A 22448-nucleotide genomic window follows, 5' to 3' on the forward strand; every position below is an offset into this window, starting at 1 on the left:
TGAAAGAGAGTAAAGTCACACATTTTCAGAACTCCACGGTACATTTAACACTGTCTGGTTGTAAGTGATCTGGAGGTTTTTTTTCCAGCACTTTCACATGCCTGGCTACGGTTTAACAGTGAAACCCTTTCGATCTCACAGAATATGAAAACAGTCGATGCACAAACACAGGAGCGATGCCGCTGTCCAGCACCACAACCGGCTGAAACAAGGGCACGCGAAAACCACAATGGGGTTATGTTGGCCGGAGCCCTGAATAAAGGAGACGGGCGCTTATAATAAACGAACACACTTTCTGCACAGCCATTAGCAGTAAATCGTGTCTAGTTCAGTAGTAGCCTGATAGTTATTATCTTTGATGTCCTGTACTTTTACATGTTATAAGTTGCCGCTTTGAACCATAACCACAAAAGGGTCGTGTATTTGTTTATGCGAAAAATTAAACAAATATTTCCCTGAAGCTTATGTCATAGCACGATTATTTAGCGGAATTTAACTCACAAGTCCAAAACCCGAGTGGCATCTTTAATTTTGTTTCCATTCTCATACCCTCAATTATAAATAGTCTGATGGGTTTAAAAAAACGCATCTCCTTTACTAGGGCTCACATGATACAATGGTTGAGAAAATTCCTGTTTTTACTTGTAAGTATTTATATTACACGTTGACTCTGAAGAAGCCAGACTTATCAGCGGGCCGTCTGTCTGTAGTTGCCATTGATTTCTTGAGAGATATTGATAGCCTCGGCCCCTAGTGGTAATCGATCGCTATACTCGGACCCCACCTCGAATTCTTCTTGGTTGGCTTTGGATTGAGATCCGGGGATGGATTCATTTATTAAACTCCCCTCCACTCCCCCTCCCCTTCTCCCTCTTCCCTCTTGACCTCGTCTTCTTCCAAATCACTGGGGTTGTAGTTCTTTTCCTTTTCCACATAAGAAGCCCTGGGGTCAAAGTCGGTGGCCATATGCTTTTCCATCTGATCCGGGTTGTGTGCTTTCATGATCAGCTTGTAAGTCTTGCCCTGATACTTGTAAAGGAGGTGGCAGCAGGTGGCTCCCAGTAGCGGAACAGTGGCAAGAGCCACTACCACTATGATCATCAAGGATGGGATTTTCTTCCTCGTAGTGAAAACAACTTGAACCTGGCATTCTTCCCCTGTATAGGTGAGACACAGGGTGTAATTGGTACCGGGGTTCAATCCCTGGAATTGATAGGCGTTAATACCATCCTCTATCTTGTACCATTGAACCACAGAGTGCCCATTGCCCATATTTATACACAGGTACAGCATTTCCAGATGCGCCTTTTCTGTGGGCGCTTGGAAGGGATTGAGCTGTACTTTAGCTTCGGTTTCAGACACTTCCAAGGCAATGACCCCGAAATCAAAAGTATGCTGCTTGAGCTCGTCCGAGCTCTGATTGAAGGCATGATTGGGAATGTACTGGGTGCTGTCACTGACACCGCATTTCTTGCCAAAGGCTGGCTGCCCAGGTGAGATCACCACACCGCTACGCTGAGTACCAAAGGACCCATAAGTTGCCCTGGTTGGAAAGGTCATCTTGCCAGTGTCGTCTGGTTTGGCCCAGTTAATGACATTGTTTTTAGAGACCTTTACCCCGGGTTTACGTTCAGAGGTGGGGGTCTTGTCAAGGATGGCGTCTTGTATGGCATTGATAGCGTGTTTCTGGGTGCCCGCCACAGCCACATTAACCGAGCTCTCTGTGCTACCCTGCACATTGGTGGCTGAGCATGTATAGCGACCATCCTCGCGTTTACTTGTGCGGGGGATGACCAGCGTCCCATTTTTAAACACCAAGAAACGATTTGCTGCCTGCTTCGAATTCTCCAAAGGCAAATCGTTCTTTTTGGTCTCTGTAATGGGCATATTGAACTCAATTTCCTGGTTTCCAGTACGGATTTTCCACTTAACCTCTGGTTTTGGGCTTCCCGTGACATTACAGTGCATGATAAGCATAAAGCCTTCGTTGATTTGGGTGTTTTCAAGGTTAGGTTGGGACATTATGTGAACAGTCGGGGCCACACATTCCAACTTGGGCAGTTGCACAATACGGATTCCCTTTAAGTCTTCGGGTGTTTCACAGGTGATGAGGTCTGGCTCTGGAACAGAAATAAGAGCATTTGCTACCCAGTCTTTCAGCCAGTGTAGCGTGCATGTGCAGTCAAACGGATTGTTATAGATCTGAAGATGGGACATGGAGCTCAGAGAGTCGAAAGACCCCTTGGCAATGGTGGTGAACATGTTGTTATTTATGCGCAGTGATCTCAGATCCTTGAGATTAGAAAAGGCATCTCTGGGAAGATCCACCATGTTATTGTTGTTTATTTTCAACAGTTGGAGAGAAGTGAGATTGTAGAGATCTCCCCAAGGGAAATGCACAACCTGGTTGTGGCTCAGGTCCAGGTTACGGAGCTGAACCAGCACCGCCAACGTGCCTTTCTCTATGGTGACAATCTCGTTATGAGCCAGCCATAGAGAGGTGACCTGGGTGACATTCACAAAGGAATTCTTCAGCAGGGTCTTGATTTTGTTGGCAGAGAGGCTGAAGGTCGTTACGTTGGATGGCAAGCCCACGGGCACCACCTGCAGATCTTTGTAGGCGCAATCCACAAACTGGTGGGCATACTTGTCCACACAGACGCACGGCTCCGGGCAGGTCTGGGCGACTCCAGTGAAAACAGTCCACAAGGAAATGTAACAGAGGTATATTGCCGTCATCTTCGCTGCCTGAAAGGAACAAATATATTCTTAGATTAGTCTGCATACGGCTTAGATATCAGGCTGGTAATGTGCCTATTATTGTAGATTTGAAAAAGGGACAGTTCCCGCGAGCATTTCCATTAGCCTGGCAATAATGCAGGGCGACATCCAATTAAACTGTAAACTTGATCAAGCGAAACCTTTTATGTCTGTAGCGCAAAAGAAATGCAGAGGAATTCTTAAGCATTAAATCCACATATCCAATAACGTAACCTTCAACATTAATAAACGACCGCCAAACACTTTCTTACCTTTGATATGATATTTAAAATACACAACATTAATTAGCACAGCATTTATTCAACATGTTTAATTGTGTATGGTATTCCATTGAGTACACTTCAGAAATAACACTATTTTATAAAGGGTCTTTTTAAACCTATGACGCGAAGGCTACAACAAACTGTGACCCGGTAATTTATATAACTAACAAACCAACAACAATTCAACAAATTCAACTCATTGTGTTTAAGTTGTGTTTTATCATTATGTTCGTTGTAAAACAACTATATTTTGCATTTCTGTACGATCTGTTCTAAGAAATCATTGTTAATTAAGCCATCAAACTAAAAAAAAAAAAAAAAAAAAAAAAAAAAAAACATCACAAAAGAACAGGTTTGTTACATAAGGTAATTATATCCAGCATTTTACATCAATGTGAAATAATAAAAGAAAACACGAGTTCAAATACAAATAAGCCTTTGTTTTCCTGCATAACAAATGTGTATGTGTGTCTGTCCGGATGTATGTTAGGTACAGGGTATACAGATGCCGAAATACGGTCGCTGTCTATGGTGCTGAAAACAAGAGTTACCATTAAAAAAGTTTTTAAATCTTGCTTCTTCGACTATATTATAATCACGACAGTAATCTATGTTTTCTAAGTTTTGCATATTTTACCATGTATATTTCTATATCAGCAATGAGATAAGGACACATTTATGAAATATTAATTGATGAAATGGCAAAGTGCTGCATACGAATTATTCTTCTATTATAATCTAATCCCTGCTGTTCTTCAGTATGAGAAAAGAAAGGCCAGTCAAAAGATTGGACACTCGTTATTCTTTTTAAAAAGAAATGAAATACAAAATCTATATAATACTTTACAATGAAGCCCCCCCCCCCTCCATGACTCTTAATAGTTGATCTCGCGTGTGTCTCTCTCTCTCTATCTATCTATCTATCTGTCTATCTATCTATCTATACAGATAGATAGATAGATATACATAGATAGATATACATATATATATATATATATATATATATATATAGAGAGAGAGAGAGAGAGAGAGAGAGAGAGAGAGAGAGAGAGATTATTATTAAATGTACTGTTACACAATGGTATTGCATTATTACAAGTAAAAATATATCAGCTGTATCTAGATTGTTTAAAAAGAACCAACGGACCAGTACCGACTACTAAAAGCGTTCCTTTTACTTGGAAACATTCTTACCTGTGAGATATGAATAATCCTTAGATATTCTGAAAGTCTTGTAAGGTGCAGTATTAGCTTGTAAAAAAGAATAAATTATTTAGCAATTGCTGTCTTCTTTCTTTATAAAGTTGTTTGTTTTACATGTTTTTTTGGCAAATTGGTATATCTGTGATAATAGGTGTCAGAAGAGACATTTTCCTCCCAGTTTGAAGCCGAGCAGTCCGGAGGATGTTTTATGAGTTCCGAGTTTGGCTTGGATTCATCGCGCGCTCCCGCCCCCATAGAGAAAGGGGGGTGGGATTGTGAGCGCTCAGCCTCACCCATCTACTAAATATGTTCCAAAGTTAAAGCTACAGGGATTGTCTGCTCAGCATTATATATGTATTGTATCGATGAGCTGATGTTTTACTACATTTTACCGGCTCACATTGAATCCCATTCCATCCCGATCCACCCCATAATTAACCCTCATGTTTAATTACAGAATGCGGAATATCTCAGCATAAATAACTAGCATACAGAGTTGAATATATGTTTAGTCGTTTTTATTTTTGCTAGATATCCAGTTGTTTTAAATGAAATACTACGACCTGTTGAAATAAACTTCCCATTTTATTTTCAATATACTGTAGAAGTGAATGAGAGCAACTGACTGACGTCTCTTTGTGATCATCTTTGCAATGGTTTCAGCTCAATGTGTTGCACCGTTCTACTGCACTTTAGATTGACGCTGTACAATATTGCATCCTCCGGTCCATTTGTTTATGGACTAATGTAATCAATACTAAGGGATGACGAGACAAAGGAACAAAAGCAGTGATTATTTAATGTGATGTTATTTTTAAATAGAATCGCTAGAGCAAACACGTGGGTGCTTATGGTTATTGTGATAAAATATTGTATTTGATCAGCTCTGATTTTTATCTGGTATGTACACTTAACGGATGAAGAAGAAAAACATAAGCGCAAGCAGAAAATAATCGAATTACTCGGCAAATATCACTGCACGTCACGGTGGCTATTAATGTGGTCACGTCGCTCATGGGGCTTTACTTCTGGGTTCACTCTGCGTACTGTAAGTTATCTGGACTGAACGGGTCGATGGAAAGGTTGCGCTTTTTGTTTCCAGTAACGTTCTTACAGAGTAAGTATTGGACCACGGAAACATAGCCTCTGTGTGTGTTCACAATAATAAACTTTAAGATAGGCTATAGCCTTAAGATAATCAATTCAGAACCAAACGTTTCCCATTCCAGATGTTATCGATTCTAGAAATACAATATTAAACACATGAATAAAAGATACATGTGCAGTTGATTATCCGGGCGCCTCAGTGTTGCACTGCAGGCTCCGTTCACAGACAATTAGCTAGTTATTAAGAAATGTTAATCGTGTTCATGGTTTTATATAGCTTTATACTGTGTTCACGAAACGTGTTCTGCATTGTTTGATATATATCCCTTTAAATATCAAACTTCATTCCATTCATAAAAACACATTTTAAATAACTTTAAATAACTCGAGATGTAAAGGGCTGTGAAAACTGTTATTTATTTTGTTGAGCTGATAAATAATTTCTAAATCCAAATCAACTGTTTTTCAACGCACTGAGTTGTAGAATGTAAATACATCATTAATGAATTCACAACGTTTATGTTACATTCCTTAAAGGAAAACACCGTTTGTGTCGCAGTTATTACAAATTGCCTTGAGCGTTAACATAAACTGTGTTGTCCAAAACTATTGCTTTTAAATTAACTAAAAAAAATACCTTATTTAAAAGCCCACAGTTCTAGAGAACCGTTGTTATATTAATTGAACAACAGTAGGTTCAAAAGGGTCAGACATTTCTGAAAGGTAGCCTCGTTAATACCGTGGCCTAAACTTAAACAGAACTTAAGGATAACCACATTGAATCATTGAAGGCATATTTCTAAATATAGGCCTACTGCCTTACCATTCCTTTGCTTGTGCTATATGTCCAGACTGCGGACATTCTTTAGGTGATTTATGGCTTTAGAGTTCGTGTTTTCTCTGGACAACTAAACACAATATATTTCAAGAACGCATCTTGGGCGACACGTATAGCGGACTCAATTAAAACATGTTCCGGCCTACCACCTACCCTATTGGTTAACTATGACTCGGCGTAGTATCTTGTTGGCCCTATATGTTGATAATCGCAAGCGTTATGTTAAATTGAAATAAATACACAGCTTGCAAATCTCCTCAAGTCCTATACCCCGCATTTATCTATACAGACAGTTGCGTGATACGTGGATGTCTGGAAACTCTACCGTATTTTGTTATGGTATGGTCTTAGACAGCAGGCAAACAGACTTGACAGGTTCGCATGTATGTACGCACGCACACACAGGGAAAAAATGATTCCTGTGCTCTATATTTAACTATAGTGTTCCTTTATGGAACCGCTATTTTACCAATAACGGTTCCATAAATGATCACTTGTGGAACTCCTAATTAAGGGTTCCAAATATGAATCGTAGAAATTAGAACCCCTAATTATGTATGCTAAACAGCTCCTGGTCCAGGCCCTGGTACTCTCCCGCCTAGACTACTGCAACTCCCTCCTGGCTGGCCTCCCTGCGTCCGCCACCCGTCCGCTCCAGCTCATCCAGAACTCCGCTGCCCGCCTGGTGTTCTCTCTGCCTCGCTTCGCCCACGCTACTCCACTACTCCGCTCGCTCCACTGGCTCCCGATCACCGCTCGCATCCAGTTCAAGACTCTTGTACTAGCCTACAGATGCCTTGACCAGACTGCACCCAGCTACCTCCAGACCCTCATCTCTCCCTACACCCCCACTCGACCTCTCCGCTCCGCCTGCACTAGAAGACTGGCTCTACCTCCGCTACGCTCCCCTGCCTCCAGAGCCCGCTCCTTTTCCACCCTTGCTCCGCAGTGCTGGAATGACCTTCCTACAGATGTCAGGACTGCCCAGTCCCTGACCACATTCCGGCGCCTCCTTAAGACTCACCTCTTCAAAGAGCACCTGTAGAACTCCTCTGTTTGTATCCTGGGACACTATCACCCTTCATGTAAATGTGCTTTATTTTGCTCTTATCTGCCCCTATTTTACTGCATTTAATCCTGTACTTCAGAGTACTGTAATCTGCCAAGTGTTTAACCTGTAGTACTTTGTATTTAATCATACCCTGATGTAACTATCACTATTATCTGCTGTATTATTGAATTGTGGTTTGTCACACTTATACTTACTTGAACAAAAGTTATTGTATTTCTTGCTCTTATTGTATTACTTGAATTGTAACACTTGAAATGTATTTGCTTACGATTGTAAGTCGCCCTGGATAAGGGCGTCTGCTAAGAAATAAATAATAATAATAATAATAATAATAATAATAATAATAATAATAATAATAATAATAATAATAATAATGTCTGTTAGCTTCCTCTGGGTCTAGTTAGAACGCATGACATCGAACCCAGTGTAGTCTATTCATTCTGTACCAATCAAATAAAGGCTCTGGTAAAATAACTGTAATCAACAAACTAAAATACAGTAACGTTTTTCTTGGTTAATTTAAATGCAACAGTTTTAATATTCACTGATGCGTTTCAATAATTATTGTACATCATTTGTATTACGTTCAATTACATTTTTGTTTGTACCAATATGTGTTAACATGTAAAGCCTAGACGAAACACGTATATATATCAATACTTGAGATTATAACAACCAAAAAACAACGTGTGTGACATTTTGTTTAAAACGTCCTGGCGCTTTTAATCTTTTATGGAATAATACTCAAACCTTGAACGATTTAAATACAGAAGCGAACACAGTGTGCTTGTGTTTGAACTGATAGCGTATGACTTGTCATTTGTGCAGCTCCCATGGTGTATTTAGGCAAAGGAGACGACGTGTTAAATCCACATGGGCTTTATTCCTGCAAAATAATAATGTCTCGCTCTTGAACCCTAACGGTCCTCGGGCAATGAGCTTGAAGTGGATTCTACGGCTGCGAGATATTTGTAAGAAGAAACTCAGTTCGGAACAAATGACAAAACGAGTGAAGTCTTTGAATCAAGTAAGTAAGCTTTATTATTAGTCTCCCACGTGGAGTTTTAAAAGCAGTTTGTGGCAAACAGCATTAAGCACTGAAGCAAAATGACGAGCAAAGATTGGATTCTCTACCCTCTCCTTCCTAAACTTTGAAGCTCTCACAGTCTGGTCGCTCTCAGCAGGCTGGTGGGCCACCTGTTTCGCTATCATTTAATCCCTGCTTATATACCTGTTAGAATTCCTCGTTCCAAAAGTTGACACAAATTCTGATATCGAATCAATTTCAATGGGCTCTGCTTAATATGGCTTGTGTCGGTGCATTCCCGTCTCCTTTCAAAATGCTCACTCGAAGTCAGTGGAACTTGAACTGGACATGAGATGTGGTCTGGTGCACTCCGGGTGACTTTGTCGGTGGACTACATAACTTGTTCGAACCACAATCTTTCTCTTCCCGTCTCTATAGGAAGCTCTAGCTTTGAAATATGTTCTATTTTTTTATAACTGCAATCTGGCCCTTCCTCTTCAAAATGTGCTGCTCAAACACATAAAGGTCAGGAAAGTCAGTGGTTATGATATCGAAAAGATTAAGACATCACAGTTCGTGATGAAATATTGACATGTGATCTGTAAAGTCACAAACAGAAAATGACGATTCGCTGTCTATGGTGCTGAAAGCAAGGGCTTGCTAGAGGGCCTAAACTTTAATAGTTTTTGCACTGAACCATTTGAGGCCTATTAAAAGTCTGCATTAGCCTTTTAGCCTATACGCAGTATAACTTTCTTGTGTTGACTCTACAAATTGCGGGATGAAAAAAAAACCAATTTTATTCAAGAACCCCATTATTATTTTGCCTTAGGAAAGCAAAGATAGTAAATAATAATAATAATAATAATAATAATAATAATAATAATAATAATAATAATAATAATAATAATAATAATCCTTTACAAAGTTTAAATAATAATGAAAAAAACATTAAATCCAATTAGTCGATATCTGAATATAAACCCTAGACCGTATTCCCCTGCAGATATGTGTAATCGCGTATCAGCCCGGCTGCAGTCTGCAACAAGCGTGTTACACGGATTAAACTGGATACTGTTCATGATTACAACATTAAGTGAAGGAAACCCTAGAGGCATTGGTTGCCAAGTGAAACGAAATCACTGAAATATCAGGTCCCTGATTATCTGAGCAAATAATAAAATCATATATATATATATATATATATATATATATATATATATATATATATATATATATATATATATATATATATATATATACACTACTAATACTAATACCGTTTCACTAAAGCGAGCAAAACGCGTGAAACGATTCGTCAAGCTAAACACACCCACTCAATCGGACACAGGTCACTGTGCAAATCCAAACTTCACTGATTCGACACTATTCAACACTGCAGCTGTGGTCTGCTGTTGTATATCCCCGCCCATCTTCAGAAGACTCTGGGCATAATCTTCTAAGTGACAGCACAGTGAATTGCGCCACGGACCCGTTATCCCATTCATTTTGCAGACCAGTTCGTTTTTTGCATGCCACTATAAATAAGGAGGGTCCTTTTAGTAAATCGAGTGTTTCTGTAATTAGGGAAGTTAGTTGTAATAACGAAACTATATTCATTCGTGCTTTTGTGCTAAGTATGTCTACATGTGTTATAAAAGGTCCTCCAATAAGTATACGTCATAGTACTGGACATATTCTGCTGTTTTTTGTTAGTTTATTTATTTTTTGCCAAGGGAACCCCATTCACTTTGTATTCCTCTCAGCTAAAAGTCAAAAATCGACTACACACTAAATAACGACCTCCCTGGCAGGCTGCTGTACAACATTTGCCGTTTTTATTACAACATTTCAAAATAACGCGGCCCCTTGCTGTCACAACTGAGATCGTCTCGAGAACAACGGGTCATGTTCTAATGAAGAGTGACTACGATCAATCTTGATAATATGATGCGTGGGTAAACCAAGAAGTAACTCTGTTACAGTCATCTAAAGTCAAAGTGAAGGAGTGCTGGCAGTTAGCATCTCCATTTTTTGTTCTAATAATAATCATTATCTGCAATAATACATCGTCTAAACTATTACTTTTATAGTCATGCTAATAAAGGCATCTATTAGGGTGACACTGGCACAGTTATTTCAGACAATTACGTTGAAATGTACAGCAATTATTAAAAGAAAGGGGTGTATGTCAGCGAACTACATGAGAAGGGCAACGCTGCAAGGTGGAGCAACCTGTCTAAACAAGCTAATTTGCCTAATTAGTCTAATCAGCATCACTGTCTGAGCATTGTTCGGCATTGTAACCACACTGGTGGTGTTTTGGTTACTACATGCAGGGTACTGGAGCCAGATGCTTGGTCACGTAAAATGCGTATCTCTTAAGTTGTGAAGTGTTTTTTGACACCCTGTGATATTTACGACGGAGATATGCCTGCGTTACTGCTTTTTCAAATGGTCAATAGTTTCCAGCTTTATTAAAACATGAAATGATTTTCGTTTCGGAGGCAGTTACGCAGCACGCGCCTTTTATTAAGACGAATGAATTTCCTGCGGAGTGTCTCCCCTGCGCACAGACCAGGATGTTGACAGTGTGTGTTCATCTTATCTTTTTATTTGGGGAGGTCCAGGGACCAGGTTCGTTATAATGAAGGGCGTTATAGCGAGCATGTACTTTATAATTCGTGCACTTGAAAAATGCAGTCGCCTATCTCAAGGGCTGCGCTGAATAACTTGGATTTGCTACCACAGATGACATGTATAGTAACTTCCCGTTTTGAATGAAATGTCAAAATATATAACCTTGTAGGCCTATTTGATCTAGTCTTTTTGGCTAACCCAAGTGGTAGCACAGTATAGGATTTCATTCCAAATGTTAGAGAGACTTCTGGTGGTCACAGTATAGGATTTCATTCCAAATGTTAGAGAGACTTCTGGTGGTCAAACAGAATATTGACTTTTATATAATATTTGCACGTTTTGAATGTGTTACTTTTCATTATCCGCAAACATGTCTAACTAAGTGTTATCTATTTTCAAACTTTGACAGTGCTATTTATTTATTTATTTATTTACTGGAATAGTACTTTCAAAATCATGTTAGAATATAAAAGCTAACCAAGAGTGTGCGAGCCTATTGATATTGATAAACGCATTATTAATATGTTTGAGGAAAAAACAGTGTGACCGTTATTATGAAGCATTACAGTATTGTATTACAAAGTCATTTAGCGTTTTTCGTTTATGATATATGTAACTGTGTGTCAGATACAGTGAAAATAATAATATAAAAAATCCTAAGAATGTTTCCGAGTTGTGATACCCCCATGTTCATGGTTCAATTTGACGAGAATGCTAGCGGTGATCTGCAGTTTAGCGTTCTGTGTTTAAATGTTAACGAATACAGGTCATTTGGACCAAATTCACATATTGGTGAGAACAAGCAAGCGCTGTAGCAGAATTAAACTTGTCAGGTAGCAACACAAGACTGTGGGGAAGAAAGTGGCGAGTTGTCATCATGCAACACAGGGGGCGCTGTTGCATCATCATTGGAATGGCGCTAGCAGGTCACTGAAATTCTCTTGGCCTTCCATATGAAAATGCTAGTTTTAGTTTCAGATAAAACGCAGTGGGATTACACAGTGTCAGAAAGCAGTGATTGAAGTCAGTGACAGAGGTTTAGTTTGTCAGGTTTTACTATTGTGAAAAGGGTCGCTGTGACCATGTTCACTTCTCGTTCTTTTGACAATATGTTTATTTATATAAGCTGTTTGCATCCTGTTGATCATTTACTCAGAATTTAACAAAATGATGTGTGAGGAAGTGACAGAACCACCAAGCCTGCTATCCTTACCCTTTACTGTAAACAGAACTGAAACATTATGTAAATGCTCACTTACTGGGAACTCAATTTAATCTTAGGATCCATAGAACAACAAAATGCACATATTTAAACTAACAAAGCTGCATTGTGTTCTGCTGTTATTTCAGTAAGCTGCCACAAGCATTTGGGCAAGCAGTTATTTTACATATCAGTAGGTTTTTTGAGTAAAGATCTGTTTAAATAGATCCTTGATCAAGTTTAACCAAGGTATCTATATACATATTATTATTATTATTATTATTATTATTATTATTATTATTATTATTATTATTTGTTTATTTAGCAGACACCTTTATCTAAGGCGTCTTACAGAGACTAGGGTGTGTGAACTATGCATCAGCTGCAAAGTCACTTACAACAACATCTCACCCGAAAGACAGAGCACAAGGAGGTTAAGTGACTTGCTCATGGTCACACAATGAGTCAGAGATGAAACTTGCTAATGACCTTCTTTAGCACAAGATATTGAATGTAATCTCTTTCTGTTGGGAGGCTGTGTGTGTCACAAATGTCATATATCGTGAGAACTTGTTAAGCACAGCCAGGATGTTGATATAAATCAGAATGAAGCTTAATGTAAGCTGTCTCTTTCCGCCCAACTCTCTGTCTGTGTGTCACACTAACATTTTAACATGTGTCTAGAGTTACTGCTTATCCAATTATGATTAAACCTGCTACACATCCTTTTGAGCACAGCTATTGAGTCTATGATAATCTGGGGGTGTATAGAGGGTGTCAGGTTGCCTGTCTGTGTGTCACCCTTATATTTTCTTTCATCTCACTAGAGATCCTTTGTCAAATTGTGGTAAAACTTGCAAAGGACATTCTTTAGCACAGCGTCTCATAACCAAGGGGATGTCTGTCGGATCATCAGTCTGAATATGACACTTTACATATATCTATTAAATTGTGATGTGACTTCTGGACATGCTTCAGCACAAACCAGCAGGTATATTTGATATAGTAGCTGCTATTCCTCTGGTGTTCCACTTGAGTTCATTGTAAATCTGGGGCTTTTTATCAGTATAACTATGAAATTCATCAACGTTGTTCATATGCACGCCAATTCAATTCTATTGGAATGCATATGAATTTAAAGGCGTTATTATAAAGTGTCAACTAATTGTAGATTCCCCAAACAAACTAAAGTCCAAACCCCATTGTATAACCTTGTTTATACAGGATCTAGTGGGTTTATTTAAAAGATGCTTTCTAACTCTAACAGTAGGCTTCCTTGGTATGTTGCCTTCTCATGTATTTCTGAGGAAATGGAACTACAGCTGTCTTGTTATTTTTTGTTAGTTTTTTATAACTATCCAGATCTCTTACACTATTAAACGTTGGTGTAGCTAGAGTAGACATTAAGAACTACAAAGTGTATGTGAATGACGTCTGTTTGACTGTTCAGGTAGTCATGTGTTAGGAAGTCCTCAGGAATGTCTCGTCCAGAGTAATACCATTTCTTTTCAGGTAGTCATGTGTTGGGGAGCTTTAATAGCAGACTATGTGCCAACACATACAGACACTCCAAGCCTTGGGCCTGAACTGAGAGACACACGTATCTATGAAATTGCCTCCCATGCTCAATAATAAAATATCAAGCAACATATAATGCTCTCTTTTATCCCTTACTGAATTCCTTCATCCCTCGATTACCGTTTGTGGAACAACAAGGTTCCATTGCCTAAATGCTTGGGGTACAATCTAAATTATGGCACAGCCATAAACATTACTAGATATAGCTATGGCAGTGCTATAAAGTTGGATTGAATTTAGACCCATTCGGACATGAAGACTGTGACTTAAGTTGGTGGTGTTTAATCAGAGTAGCAGTAAGCAACAAAAACAAAGAACAGACTACATTATATTCTAAAATATATTGAAATGTTGTTGCATTTAACAAAGAGGTTTTCTTTTTCTTGTTTATATAGCTTGCTGGTTAAAGTAGCTACGTGATTACAACCACAGAACATCTGTATACAAGATCAAAGTGCTTGCTAAAGGCTATTTCCCACTGCATTTGGTCTGCAAATGAGAGATTATGGGAGAGGGCTGATAGCCAGGTTGCTTCAATTAGGACTGCGCAAACTGCTGCTGTTTAATTGGGAACAGTCGTCATCAAAGTAATAACTCCAGCAGACTGGCAGATTTTCAACCCCAGCTTCCCTGAAGAATCTCGAAGCGGTAATGAATGGTCACTTATCCGTCCAGAACTACTGGAACGCACTGGTCACTTGTCATGTAGAATGAGAGCTGCACGCGGTGGTCACACGCTTGACATTACATTTCAAATACCTTTTTTTTCATTTACCTTCCTGTTATTCTGAGTGCTTCTGGTTCCTGCTGGCTTTACCTGGTTTTAAACTTGCATTGATCTAGTGTGAAGTATCCTAAATCATATGACAATGCGACTTTTGAACTCTGCTAGTCCCGCTTTCTATATATACAGTGTATAAATGAAGGGAATTGATTGGCCTGACAGTGTTAAAATGTTACGTGATCATATAAGTGAAATGGAATGAGGAAATCCATTAGTGGCAGCAGTGGTTCCCCAGACCAGCTCAGAGCCAGACCATGGTAGTGATTCAATACTGGAGCAATGGAACACAGAACCACAAGTGGAAATATAAACAGCTATTAAAATGGCATTCGAAGATACTTTGTCCAAATGCTGTGTGCGAATGAATTCAAGGTTGGAGGCAGTGCGTCAGACACCACAAGAGCTTTGTTCAGGAATCCAGGATGGGTGGATTTGTAGGCAACGTTCTCTGCTGGGTTTCTGAATGTGTTCACCTTCATCTGTAGGCTTTGTCATGACTAGCTCGGTTGCCTCCCTGATAAGTTCAGTAAGTAACCACAGGAAACACTCTTTCTCTTTCCTGTACACATGGCCTAGAGACACACCAGGAAAATGTAGGCCAGCAACGCCTTTTCAGGCATGCAGTGAACATTTCACACTCCAGAAATATTATGTTTGGTGCAATCTGCACCGGAAAGAAGTTTAATATATTTGAAGACAGCCAACAGAAATTTTATTTGACCTTGTCAACTTTTGATAGCAATTTTGAATTTATTTATGAAGGAAGTTAGCCAATATGAACTGCTTTTTGGCCTATTGGTTTCTACATGTGTTCAGGAAACCACACCTTAACAGCCATACTTTAGGCCTATTAATTGTATTGCAGTAAGTGGACCATGCTATAGTTTCCTGTGGGAAAACCACGCAAGATTAAATGCAGGCGAGTATGTAGAACGGAGCAATCGATATCTTTGTCTGAAATAATTCAGTGAATCAAGATGGACATTTCTATGGTAAAGTTTCCATCTCCATGAAACTTTTGGATAAGTCATAGCCCCCGATAAGGGAAATTCACTTCCAAATGGTTTTTAAAACACTCAAAGCAGAAGTTAATTGACGGATACTCAGTTGTAAAGGTGAAGGAAGGACAGCTTGTTTTGAAATCAATACATTAATGGATTTATTTAACGCCTGCCAATAAATACGTCTTAAAGGCAAGGATGAGTATCATCAGCACTAATCTTAATGTTATAAAACTAGCTAGCAGCAACTTGGGTTTCTTAGAAGCAGTTTTTTTCCACAAATTTTAAATAGATAATTGAAAGTGCGTTTTGGATATGACGCATTTATCATCTGTTTGAAATATAAAGAAGTGGTTGTCTGTTCAGCAAATGGAATCTAGCTCTTATTGCATACAGGCTGTATCTGCTGGAAAGCTAGACTCAGCAACTAACTCCCACATTAGACTAAAAATCCAGCTGTACTGTCTCAAGAAGGTGTTGAAAAGATAAGCAGCAACCTTTATGAAGTTTTGAGTTCCCATATTCCTGTGAACTAAAGGACAACTAAAATAAGAACAGTCAGTGACTGCAAGGTCAGGACTGTAGTGAACTCAGAAAGCGCCTTGGGGGAAGCTAATAATCTGCTTTTGCTGAAAAACGATTGGATAATGAAAATGTTTTCTTCTTGTTATTAACGCAAATAGATAATGAAGTCGCCACAACCAAAACACACTGTCATTACCCTCTTAAAAGCTCTTCACTAGAAGGTCAGTTGATTAACAAATTGAGAAGCCTATAACCTTTTTCCCTGGCGCTAACCCTTTACGGAAAAGTCAGAAATTGTATGGGACATGTTACGTAAAAACAGACATATGCTGCCTTTAAAGTGGTTGAAGCTACAGAATGCTTTCAGAAATCTTCCTGGTGTGAACTTTTATTCACTATATTGGTCTCAAACGTGCCGTTTCAAAAGAAACATTTCATGCATGTATTTTGGTTTTAAAATGACATTGGGTACTACACTAGGTAAGAAAGTTCTCAGTTTGCTTGCAGGATATCTGTTACACTTGCACTGCCTGGGTCATTTCACCTCAGCAGTGTTTTCGGGTCAAGCACCTTGCTGGCTGCAAAGCATGTCCTTTATTAAGGGAGGCAGCTGGTTGTTTACCGACAGGATCTGAAGGGTTGGAGACAACTGAACATGAAAGTGCAAGACTACCTGAACGAATGGTGTGCAAGCAAAGACTTATTCAGCCTAGTGTAGGACCAGATATCATGTTTTAAAATGAAAATACATGTTTGTTAAAACATATATTTCTTAATTTTTTAATTGTTTACAAAGAGCAGTTTTTCATTCAGCAACAATAATTACCACAAAAAAACTAAGTCTGTTTGGGCATCTCTTTAGGACATTCTCCTGAAGAAAATGGTAATTGGCACAATAAGGAAAAGTTATCGATTTACTAATACAGTACTAAACATCTATGTTTTACAAAAGAAGAGCCAGGAGCATTTTGATAGTCTTTTGATAATTTGGTCTTGTTTGAAGAGAAACTCGGTATGCATTTGAAATATCGTTATCATACCTCATGCATTCTTCTTGATATTTAGATTCACTTTGTAACAGTTTCTGTTTCAATTGCACCCTGATGGCTTTTTAAAGTTAAAGGCATCCTTGTGACAAGAAGAATCAGTAAAGAGTGCATGGGGTTCTACTGTCCCCTACATTTCTATCATGTTTGCACTACTCCGATACTGGTTTATTTATTTTTCTAGAAGTCTGTATTAAAGTTCTGATACATTACTAAACATAACACATTGCATACCTGTGCCAAGGAGCTCTTATGAGTATCAGCTCTATGATTTGTCCTGTAAGGATTATAGTCTCTGCTAAGTGTATTCATTCCAGTAAATACAATTAAGCACAGATGCCATTCTTAGGTCAGGATCTACTTTTAGGTTCAAGCTTCTTGTTTGCTTAAGCGTATTACAGTAAACCTGTGGGATCATTCTGAGACTGCACGGGGAACCTGGTACCTGCAGAATCTCTGGAGGACACCCACTCTCCATTCAGCAGCCCAGACTGTGTCTTGTTTCTAAGGCTCTTCCAATAGCCTGTTGCTCACAGACCGGCCCCTGTTTATCTGTCTGAGTCGGTACAGTGCTCTGTTCCATGTTAAAGATAGCATTCTGCTGAAACTGGCCTTCTCTGTGTTTTTTCTTTCCGTACCTCAGCTTTTTGGAGCGCAATCTTTTAGTCACTAGACTCCTAGTCACTCAAGTTCACCCCCAGAATGTGAATTAATACATCCTGCTGCTTATACGTCAGGCTGCTCAAACTGGGCAACATGATTTCTGTTATAATAAGAGACAGTCAACATATTAGCTTATAATCACAAAAACAGATTGTACTCCTCAATTACTTTAAACAGCGCTTTAACATTAGAATTGTGTTGTACAGTACGCGCTACAGCTATGGCCAAAATATAGAATTCAGCAGAATGAAACCTGCTGAATAATGTTACGTTAACATATTGAATTACATACCACTTTGTAGTTTTCCATGTACTATAAAAATTGAAAAATGTGCCATTTTGAAATCCAACATGAAATATGGTACTGCTATTAGGCTTCTGGTAGACTTTTGCGATATAATTTTGTAATTTCTTTGATTACATGATGTTAAATAAAAGATCAACATTATGTTAATATATATATATATTTTAACTATGTCTCAACCCCAAAATTCTAAGTGACGTAAAACTTTAAATAGCTGTATGCATGGGATGGCATCTAAAGTAAACCCAAGATAAGCTGTACTGGGGATTTGGTTCATTGCAACTACGCAATGTACAATATCTTAGACTTTTTGCGACTTGATGATTTTGCGAAGGGAGATAAAGTACGGCACAATAGAAATATGAGATGGACTGATTATTTGTCTATGATTAATATCGCAGCCATAGTAAAAAAAAAAAAAAAAAAAAAGAAGAAAAGAAGTGTAAGATTAGCTTTTGATTGAATGGGTGATTAGCAACTAGAATGTTGTTTGGGAGTACAGAGCTTGTTAGTTTCAGATTCTGTGATACTGTAAGTACAGCAGTAGCAGATTCTCCGGAGAGGTTGGTGGAAATAGCAATGTATATCATGTTAGCCACCTCTGCATTACAGTATGGCTTCACTTGGCGTGAGGAGTTTACGATTACAAAATTCTCTTGTTTTTATGTTGAACCCCGGTCTCAGGAAAGTGAATTTGGGTGTTAAACGTAAATCATCCAGCAGCTCCAGTATCTCATATCTTTTGCTGGCAGACATTGAGATAAGCCTTGAGCAGAAGATAGCACTTATTGTTCTTGCCAAGGAAACTTTTTTTTTCATTGCTCTTCCTTGTTTACTTTTAAACTGGTTGAATGAGGAATTTCCCAGCAGTCTTCACAAACTGTAACTAGTTGCTTTAGAAGTTGCCAGAGAAAAGAGTTGCCTGAAAGTTGCCTCCTGTTTTATGAATAAAGCATTACAATCAAAACCGCTTAAAGCATAAGATGAGAATGTTGACATGTAAGCAAGCCGCTGTACAGACGGTATTGAAATGAGCTGTATAAAAAGTATGGTAGCACAATACTGTACAGCTTTTTAATTACTTCATTGTATTGTAGGGGAAAATGGGGCATGGTGAGACATGGGGTACAGTGAAACAAAGGCTGCCAGCACTTGAATTTTACACCATACCCGGCCTCCCTCTGGTGCTAGAAACAATTACTACAGGGCTTCATTTCAGCCATCTTTGCAAATGGTGACCAAGTGTTTTGCCTGAAATTCAGCACAAGCTTGACTTTCAAGAGGTAAAAGTAACTTTTTCTCTTTGAAGCAAATTTTGTATTATGTTGGGGTTAACAAGGAACTACCAGGGCAGCATTTGCTGTCAATAACTAGTGACAATTACACAGCAAAACAATGATTTGATGGGTGAAATCAATGAGCATAAAGAATGGCAATTTCGATTTCAATCTAGAAAGTCCTGGTGGGGTACAGTGAGACAAAATCTTGGGTCAGAGTGTGACGGTGTCCGTGTTGAGTTCTACGACACAAAGAAAAGTAAGCATAAGGTTTACTACATTGGCAAAGTACTGAAAGAAAAGGATCAGGATATTGATTATGAATATGAAATCAGCTTCTTGCGTGCCAGCAGAAAAATGTCTGGTAACTTTCTAATGCCAGAAATTCCAGATATCTTATCAGTAAATGAAGAAAGCGTTAGAGCCAAATTGCCAAGGCCAGTTGTCTCTGGCCACACAAGACGCCAGATGGGAAACTTCTCTTTTGAAGTTGATTTTGGAAACATTGAAATTCGCTAAACACAGTGAAGGGCCCGTACATGTATTACAACCATTGTTCTTTTGCCAGAGAAAATCGCAGTTGGTGAATCGATATTTTGAGAGAGAGGTTTGTGACCTTGACATTTATTAAAAGGCACTGAGATTTACTGCAGTAGCAGAGTTCTAGGCCAGACAGAAAGCCAGTTGGCTAATTGTCTCTTAGATTTTGTAATTGAGTTACAGTTATATCTAATGCAATGTAAGGTGGTAACCTAATCTAATTTTTATTAATTTTGTCAACTGTTTTGTGTTTAATAAACTGTGGTATGTAAATGAAACTGATGGCGTCCTGTTTAAGTAATTGCTGCATATCTGGGCCTCTCACACACCTCATTCTGCCCCATGTACTGTCTCACAGTATCTCACTAGCGGGGCACAGTGAGACAAGTTATGGTCACTCATTGGATGGATCTGGTAGTTTCCTTGTTTTCCATCTGACAAACCTAATGTCCCTTTTACATATAAATAACTTCATAGACTACAGCCTGACGCTGAAAGATGTTTTTAATCTCTCAGCATTACAGGTCTGTGCCCATTTAAAACTTTTATGGCTCACTATGCCACACTTTCCCCTACGTGTACAGTATAGAACAATAGTGTATTATTTGTAAATACATTTTTGTGACAAACACTATAGTAATCAATGCTATACTTATACCTAGTGTTATATCAAGTTTCTCTGCACAATAGCTACATTTGTTGCCCAGCACTACTTTTGTGTTTTAATGTTTATTTTGCCAAGTTATTGGGGAACGCCAGTTATTGACATAGTTTTTGCTACGTCCCTTTGAAATGATATTTAAAAGGGCCTGACTGATAATTACCTCATAAACAAGCTGAAAAAGCTCATGAAATTGTCACACAGTCCTAAGGTTATCTCGCAGTTGTCAGTTTAATAATGAATTTGCTTCCTGAATAATAAACCCTTTCTTTCCATGAACATTTGACTTTCTTTTCAACAATGCAAACAAGGGTTTGCAGTTTTGCGTGACCAAGAAGAACATTCTTGATAAAAAATCAAATAAGTCGTCTCCAAATGGGAAACATTATCACCAATGTCAATGCTGAAAAGGACAGCAGCCCGCCCAAAAAAAAAACAAAAACCAAGCACTTATGTTATGGAACGAAATCAATATACACTAGAACATCCGTTTGTGCCAAATAAGTACAAACAAATACAAACCATAACCGGCAACAACAGTAATGTAAAGTCATTACTTAAAGGACACAATGCTAGCAAAGTAATTCCAGTATATTTATTCCCTAATAAGAATTACCATCATTTTGTAGGTCTCACATATTTCTATTTGATGCACACTATGTGGTAGACAGGTATTAGATTTGTAATGGCATTTTTTATACTGTAACTATTTGTGATAAAAAGATTTTTATCTTTGCATTCCTTCATGCTACCATTACTTCATTATGGTATTCCTTCATGCTAACTCTTGACATTGAATGCAGTGAAGTGATCCATTTCTCCATTAATAGCTTCAAATAAAATATAATTTAAAAATATCTTAATGTGTAGGTGTTTCATATACAAAATGAATGCAATATAAATTAGGTAAGATTTACTATTGTGTTAGCTCTGTGTCTTTTAAACACACCATGTTGCATTTGTATGCATTTATGTATTTATTTGAATCAGATTATCGCGTTCTTTCTGCACATTTTCAAATGCTCCGTTCGAATGTCAGCTCGCTGCTACTCTCCACTTACCAAGCAGCTTAACTCTCTGCTAAGTGGATGTTATCAAGCTACTAAATCTTGCTGGCAAAGCAACGTCTCTCCTGGAGCGATTCAACCAAGATCAACACAGAACGCAGCTCGACTCCTGTATCCTAGCCTTCTGCAAGTTACAAAGTTGGCTGTTCTGTGCTACTGCCTAAGGAGTGCAAGGTCTTAGATAACAACATTAGTACTGGCAAGCAAAACGACATTCTGAGGAATTATCAGTTGAACGCGCACGCTAACATTTTTTCTATCTTCAGAAAATAAGTAAATTCTTTAGTGAGTGTTGGTCAGAGATTTGATATATTAGCAGCTATAGCATTGCAAAACTGTAAAATGCATATCTGTGCTATACTTTTATAAGGGATTTGCCTGGGAATTGTGATGGAGTGCTGTCTCAACTGAAGCTATATTTGTGCATTGGGTTGCCTTCTGTGAGACGGTTCACTCTTTACATCACAGCATGCAGGGAGTTGAGTTGTTGAGTTGAATATGCATGTATTTCAAAGACACTGCAAGAGATGTAAAAGTTTCTGGTGCTTCCTGGTACAGAATCACTTCCTGTGATATAGTTCACTCTGATAGGCTAGCTGCAATCAGATCTTGTGATCCACAGCAAAGGACCATGATACAGGAGTTTATATTAAGGGTTCTATTTGGAATATTCACATACCCTGAATTAAAGTAAAAAAATAAATAAAATAAAAAAAAAACAAGCAAACAACTAAATGATTTTTAGTATTGTCTTAAATGGCTCTTCTCTTGTTGAAACTGTTAGCGGTAGATGAAAAAAAAAAATGTTATCCCTGTTTTACAGCGCTATTCAATCAAACTTCCAGTATGAGGTCAGCCCTAAACACACCA

The 22448-nt window shown here is 38.5% G+C and overlaps 1 pseudogene; it reads right to left on the reverse strand.

Annotated features, from left to right (window-relative positions):
- Positions 1–581: 581 nt before the first annotated feature.
- Positions 582–5466, reverse strand: LOC131699117 (immunoglobulin superfamily containing leucine-rich repeat protein 2-like; annotated as a pseudogene).
- Positions 5467–22448: the final 16982 nt, after the last annotated feature.

Source organism: Acipenser ruthenus, chromosome 21 (assembly GCF_902713425.1).
Source record: "Acipenser ruthenus chromosome 21, fAciRut3.2 maternal haplotype, whole genome shotgun sequence".
Taxonomy (NCBI): domain Eukaryota; kingdom Metazoa; phylum Chordata; class Actinopteri; order Acipenseriformes; family Acipenseridae; genus Acipenser; species Acipenser ruthenus.